Source organism: Hemitrygon akajei, chromosome 24, assembly GCF_048418815.1.
Source record: "Hemitrygon akajei chromosome 24, sHemAka1.3, whole genome shotgun sequence".
In the NCBI taxonomy this organism is placed as follows: Eukaryota; Metazoa; Chordata; class Chondrichthyes; order Myliobatiformes; family Dasyatidae; genus Hemitrygon; species Hemitrygon akajei.
In genome coordinates, this window is record NC_133147.1 from 428520 (window position 1) to 436331 (window position 7812).

Consider the following 7812-nt stretch of genomic DNA (forward strand, 5'->3'; position numbering starts at 1 on the left):
ATGGGTTAGGGGGTAAAAGTGAAATGTTTAAGGGAAACATGAGGGGTAATCTTCTTCACTCAGAGGGTCATGACACAGTGGAAACAAGCTGCCAGCACAAGTGGTCTAAGGGAGCTCGAATTACACATTTAAGAGATGTTTGGTTAGGTACGTGGATGGCAGAGGTATGCAGGGTTATGGTCCTGGTGCAGGTCGATGGGAGTAGGAAGTTTAAATGTTTGCCATGGACTAGATGGACTGAAGGGCCTGTTTCCATGCTGTACTTTTCTATGACTCTAAGTGTTGCCACATGTTTCAACACCAGCAATAGAATGCCCACAATGCTTGGTGAGAAAGACATTACAGAAGATTATTTTATTGAGACCGTAATCAAGGATGGAGAGCATGACTTGGTTGAAAAAAAAAGCTGCTAGAGGAACAAGAAACTCAATGACTCAGACACCACCTTGGAGGCTTAGAGGGTGCTGACATTTTGGATTGAGAAACTACATTTCCACAGTCTCCATCAGCACAAGTGCACTACAAGCCTGTGAGCTTAATCCTCTGCTCTACTCACTTCATACTTATGACTGTGTGGCTAAGCACAGCTCCAATGCCATATTCAAGTTTGTTAACAACACCACTGTTGTAGGCTGAATCAAAGCTGGAGACAAATCAGTATATAGAATGGAGATTAAAAATCTGGCTGAGTGGTGCCACAAAACCATCCTCTTACTCAATATTGGCAAGACCAAACCAGAGGAACATGGGCTACTCTTCACTGGGGATCAGAGGTAGAGTGTGTCAGCAACTTTAAATTCCTCTACGTTATTATTTCGGATGGCCTGTCTTGGGCCATCACGTTAAGTGCAATTATGAAGAAAGTACCGCATTGCCTCTACTTCCTTAGAAGTTTGCTGAGATTTGGCATGACATCTGTTATGGTTATTGATTTACTGAATGCGTCCCCAAGAAAATGAATTTTGGGGTTGTATATGGTCACATTTATGTACGTTGATAATAAATTTACTTTTAACTCTGAATATTAAGACTGATGGTATAAAAGGGAGAAAGCCAATATAAAGTGGTGAGGGGGATGGCTGGAAAGCTGGATCGATGAGCAGATGGGATGGGAGGTGATTGGTAAAGTCAAAGGGCTACAGATGATAGAATCTAATGATAACAGGGTAATGAGTGGTCCTATAGACAGGGGGAATATGCAAGAGAGATGGGAACAAGGGTGGGGAAGGGATAGGAGATCATGGGGAGTGTGGAATTGGAATTCATCCTCTCACTGGGGACATTCCCTTCAGAAATGGATCCTTGACTTCCTAACCACCAGATTGGTGGTTAACATTTCTACCATGATTATTGTCAACCCTGGCACCCCACAAGGCTCCCTCAGCTCTCTGTTACAAACAGCGAAGGAAGCAAACCTAAATGCAGGGCACAGGCACGGAGACTGAGTTTAGATGTTAACTCAGACGTAAACGCCAAATAGCAAGCAGGAGGGATCTTGACAAGGAGTCCTGATATGGTATCTTGACACAGAGCCTTGACTCAGAGAAACAGAGTCTCATAGGTCAACCTTGGAACTGGAGCTAAACTTAGAACAAACGGTTCTAAGTGGTCGAGGAATGCAGTTACTCACAGGAAAAAGACCAATGAACTGGCGACTAGTGGTTGTAAAGCCAGGGTTCCTAGGCTGCAGGTCTTGATAGAAACCAGGTGTGCCATCATCAAAGAGAATTAGCAGTAAATGGGACATTAACAGTCGGTATCAAGGCATAATCAAAGGAAATTAGGAGCAAGATAGGGAATTAACAATCAGGACCATGACACTCTCCCCTTTGCTCCCGGTGACTAGATTCTGCTACACGTTTGCAGATGATACCACTGGAGTGGGCCACATCTCAAATAACGGTGTGTCAGAATACAAGAAGGAGATAGAGAGCCTAATGAGACGGTGACAGGCCAGCACCTTTGTCTCAGTGTCAGATAAAGGAAAGAATACATTGCCTCTGCTTGAGGAAAATATTCTCACCACATTTAAGTATCTAAATGAGCTTGTGAATCACCGAAGCAGAGAAAGCTACAAACCAGGGGCTAGTAAATAATCCTGATGAAGGGTCTCGGCCCGAAACGTCGACAGCGCTTCTGCCTATAGATGCTGCCTGGCCTGCTGCATTCCACCAGCATTTTGTGTGTGTTGTGGCTAGTAAATAATGATGGTTACTGCACAAAAGTGCCTAATCGTCGCTGGAACAGAGTGTGTCAAAGAGTCACTTTCTTTGTTTTCTGACAATGACTCAAGAAACTGCCCAACCCTTTAATCGTTTGTTAAAGTTTAAATGACTCTGGAAAATAAATTGTTATAGTCAGTCATACAGCACAGGAACAGGCCCTTCAGCCCAAAATGTTGTGCTGAACCAAGAAAATTTGTTCAATGGTTCAATTTAATATCAGAGAATGTATACATTATACAACCTGAAATTCTTACTCTTCACAGACATCCATGAAACAGAAGGGAACCCCAAACAATGAATAACAGAAAAAATAGAACCCCAAAGCCCCCTCCCCCTCCAACACACATGCAGCAGCAAAGCATTACCCCTCCCCCCACTTGTTTCAGCAGGAAGCAACAGTGTTCACTATCCACCAAATAATCAATGGCAAAGCTCCCAAAGACAGGTCATGATCTGGAGAGGGAGATAGAGAGAAAGACAGAGAGGGGGAAGGAGGGAGAGAAACTGAGAGAGACGGGGAGAGAGGGAGGGAGGAAGGAAGAGGGAAAGAGGGAGGGAGAGAGGGAGAATATCCTTCCACTTCCTCACATTCATTGGTCCATAGCAACCCAAATGCCCCATCTAAACAAATCCCATTTGCCTTGTAATTCATTCACATGTCCAAATGCTTTGTTTCTAAATGTTACTGTAGCTGCCTTGATCATTTCCTCTGGTAGCTTATTCCATATATGTACTGTGCTCTGTGTTGTACCTTCAGATCCTGATAAATCTTTCCTCTTTCAGCTTAAACTTACGGCCTCCATTTTTTGTTTTCATAACTCTGGGGAAAAGAGCCAGTACATCACTTTATCTGCACACCTCACAATTTTATAAACCTCTGTCTGCACCCCTCCAAACAGAAATAATCTTGGTCAATCCAACCTCTCTGCATAACCAAGCCCCTCAAGATCTGTCAATGTCCTTATACATCTTTTCTGCTTTCTCTCCAGTTTTCCCTACAGTGGGGGAACCAAAATTGAACACAACAGTTCATACTACCTCTCCAATGCAACATAACATCCTCACTTCTCAACTCAATCCCCCAACTGAAGATGACCAGTGTATCAAAAGCCTTCTTCACCATTGACTGTCTGTGACTCCATTTTCAGAGAAGCGTGTACTTTGTACAGTTAGATAATAACTCCTGCCTAGTCAGGGTAGTAGAGCTAGGGGGAAAAGGCAGGTAGGTAATAGAGTTGAGGCTACTGTCCTATCAGCTGAGAGGGAAAATGGAATCAGCCATGATGAAATGGTGGAGTAGAGTTGATGGGCCAAATGGCCTAATTCTGCTCCTATTTCTTATGATCTTGTTGAATTGTGGCGCAGGCTCGGCGAATCAGATGACCAACTCCTGCTCCTGATTCTTTTGTAACTGAACCCCAAGATCTCTGTTGTACAACCACTCCCCAGGGTCCTGCTGTTCACTGTGAAAGTTCTACTTTGATTTGACTTTCCAAACTGCAACAGCTTGCACTCATTTGAATTAAACTCCATTTGCCAATCCTTAGTTCACTTACCCAGCTAATTAAGATCCCTGATAATTTTTGATAACCACCTTCACTGTTGACAAAAAATACTTATTTTAGTGTCCTCTGCACCTTTATGAAACATATCCTGCACATTTTCATCCAATTATTGACCTAAGACCTTATGACATCAGAACAGAATTAAGCCATTCGGCCCATTGAGCCTGCGCCATCATTTCATTATGGCTGATTTATTTTCCCTGTCAACCCCATTCTCCTGCCTTCTCCCCAAACCCTTAGATGCTCTGACAAATCAAGAACCTATCAACCTCCATTTTAAATATATTCAATGACTTGGTCTCCACAACTGTCTGTGGCAATGAATTCCACAGATTCACCACCATAAGGCTAAAGAAATTCCTTCTTATCTCTGTTCTAAATGGATGTCCCTCTATTCTGTGCCCTCTGGTCTTAGATTCCCCCACTATAGAAAATACCCTCTCCACATCCATTTTATCCATGTCTTTCAATTTTCAAAAGGTTTCAATGAGATTCCACTTTATTCTTCTATTCTCCAGTGAGTACAGGCACAGAGCCATCAAACACTCCTCAAATATTACCCCTTTCATTGGTGGATTCATTCTCTAGACCCTCCTCTGGACCCTCTCCAATGCCAGCATGTCTTTTCTTAGATAAGGAGCTCAAAACTGCTCACACTGCTCATAGTGCGGTCTGACCAATGCCTTATCAAGCCTCAGTATTACATCCTTGCTTTTATATCCTAATCTGCTCCTCTCGAAATGAATGCTAACATTGCATTTGCCTTCCTCACCACTGATTCAACCTGAAAATTAACTTTCAGGGAATCCTGTACGAGCGCTCCCAAAGTCCCTCAGCACCTAGAAACATAGAAAACCTACAGCACAATACAGGCCCTTCAGCCCACAAAGCTGTGCTGAACATGTCCTTACCTTAGAAATTACCTAAGGTTACCAATAGCCCTCTATTTTTCTGAGCTCCATGTAACTGTCCAGGAATCTCTTAAAAGACTCTATCGTATCCGCCTCCACCACCATCGCTGGCAGCCCATTCCATGCACTCACCACTCTCTGCGTAAAAAACTTGCCCCTGACATCTCCTCTGTACTTCCAAGCACCTTAAACCTGTGTCCTCTTGTGGCAACCATTTCAGCCCTGGGAAAAAACCTCTGACTATCCACACAATTAATGCCTCTTATCATCTTATACACCTCTATCAGGTCACCTCTCATCCTCCATTGCTCCAAGGAAAAAAGATCGAGTTCACTCAGCCTATTCTCATAAGGTATGCTCCCCAATCCAGGCAACATCCTTGTAAATCTCCTCTGCAACCTTTCTATGGCTTCCACATCCTTCCTATAGTGAGGCGACCAGAACTGAGCACAATACTCCAAGTGGGTTCTGAGCAGGGTCCTATATAACTGTAACATTACCTCTTGGCTCCTAAACTCAATCCCACGATTGATGAAGGCCAATGCACCACACGCCTTCTTAACCACTGAGTCAATCTACGCAGCAGCTTTGAGTGTCCAATGGACTCAGGCCCCAAGATCCCTCTGATCCTCCATACTGCTGAGAGTCTTACCATTAGTACTGTATTCTGCCATCATATTTGACCTACCAAAATGAATCACCTCACACTTTTCTGGGTTGAACTCCATCTGCCACTTCTCAGCCTAGTTTTGCATTCTATCAATGTCCTGCTGTAACCTCTGACAGCCCTCCACACTATCCACAATACCCCCAATCTTTGTGTTGTCAGCAAATTTACTAACTTTTGAATTTACTCCCCATTTAAAAAATAGTCTATACCTTTATTCCTTCTACCAAAGCGCATGACCCTACACTATATTCCATTTGCTCCTTCTTGCCCATTCTCCCAATTGGTGTAAGTTCTTCTGCAGACTTGCTGCTTCCTCAACACCACTTACCCCTCTACCTATCATCTGCAATCTTGGCCACAAAACCATCAATTCTGTCATCCAAATCATCAACAAATAACGTGAAAAGTAGTGGTCCCAATACCGACCCCTGTGCAACATTGTATAATAATAATAATAAATAAATAATAGATATTGAGAGCATGAGTCGTAGAGTCCTTCAAAGTGAGTCCATAGGTTGTGGAATCAGTTCAGTGTCGAGGTGACCAAAGTTATCCACTCTAGTTCAAAAGTCTGATGGTTGAGGGGTAATAACTGTTCCTGAACCTGGTGGTGCGAGTCCTGTGGCTCCTGTACTTTCTTCCTGATGGCAGCAGTGAAACGAGGGTATGATCTGGGCGGTGAGGGTCCTTGATGATGGATGCTGCTTCCTTGTGACAGCGTTTCGTGCAGATGTGCTCAATGGTGGGGAGGGATTTACCAATGATGGACTGGTAAATCCACCAATTTTTGCAGGCTTTTCCATTCAAGGGCATTGGTGTTCCATACCAGGCCATGATGCAATCAGTTAGTATACTCCCCACTGCATATCTATAAAAGATTGTCAAAGTTTTAGATGTCATGCCAGATCTTTGTAAACTTCTAAGAAATTAGAGGCACTGCCATGCTTTTGTAATGGTACTTCTCTGGTACGCAGGACAGATCCTCTGAAATGGTAATATCGAGGAATTTAACACTACTGACTCTTTCCACCTCTAATCTTCTGACAAGGACTGGCTCATAGACCTTCAGTTTCCTCCTCTTGTAGTTAATAATCTGCTTCTTGGCCTTGCTGACTGATGCACCATCAATAACTCTGAGACGTGGGTTAAGGTAGGCTTTTATTGGCTGGAAGAAAGCACAAGCAGCAAGTGACCATCACACAACATCCTGGAGACTGAGGAAGGGTCTGTGGCTCCAATCGCCTTTATACTGGGGTCTGTGGGAGGAGCCACAGGAGCAGTCAGCGGTGGGGGGGGGTGTCCAGATAGGTATATGTAGTTCACCACACTGACATTGAGTAGAGGTTGTTGTTGAGGTGTCATTGGCCAGATTTTCAATCTCCCTCCTGTATGCTGATTCATCACCACATTTGATTTGGCCGATGACAGTTGTGTCAATGGCAAACTTAAATACGACATTGGAGCTGTACTTAGTCTCACAGTCATGAGTGTAAAGTGAGTAGAGCTGGAGCTAAGCACAGTCTTATGGTGCACCTGTGCTGATGGAGATTGTAAAGGAGATGTTGCCAGTCTGGACCTACTGGGATATGCAAGTGAGGAAATCAAGGATTCAGTTGCACAGGGAAGTATTGAAGTCAAGGTTTTGGAGTTAATGATTAGTCTTAAGGGGATGATAGTGTTGAAGGCAGAGCTGTAGTCAATAAAGAGCATCCTGACGTATGCCTCTTCATTGTCCAGATATTCCAAGGTTGAGTGAAGAGCCAAGGAAATGGCATCTGGTGTTGATCTGTTGTGACAGTACACAATTTCTCATGCAACCTTACCTCTTGCTGTGAAGGCTGACTCACAATTTGCCCTAATTGCTTGCTGGAAGTGCACTTTGTCCTTCAGTGACCTGTATACAATATACTCAGGTGTGTTCAAACATCATTACCTCTCTCTCTCTCACCATTTAATTAATACTACGGCCTATATATGGAGCAAATTCTTCCATAATTACTTCATTAGATTGTTACATGCTTTTCCAATTTTTTTGTTACATGTCAGATTCAGCATTACAACTATTTCTACAAATAATTCCTCACAACGTTCTCTGAAGGTAAGGAAGTGACTGGGAGAGGGGATGTGGTTGCTGGAGATGGAATAACGGGTCAGGAACTCTCTCAAAGGGAATGATTGATTCTGTTTTTTTGTGGAAGCTAACCAAACTGTTAACAAATTAGGTGGCACGCATTGTGATTGGTGTTCAGAGTTCAAGGTGTATTGCTATAACAGCGCCAGAGACCTGGGTTCAATTCTCGCCTCTGTACGTTCTTCCCATGACATTGGTTTTCCTCTGATTTCCTCCCACATTACAAGGACATTCATATGGGTAAATTAAGGACATGCTAAAGTGGTGTCAGAAGTACGGTGACACTGGTGGGCTCCCAGCATATCCTTGG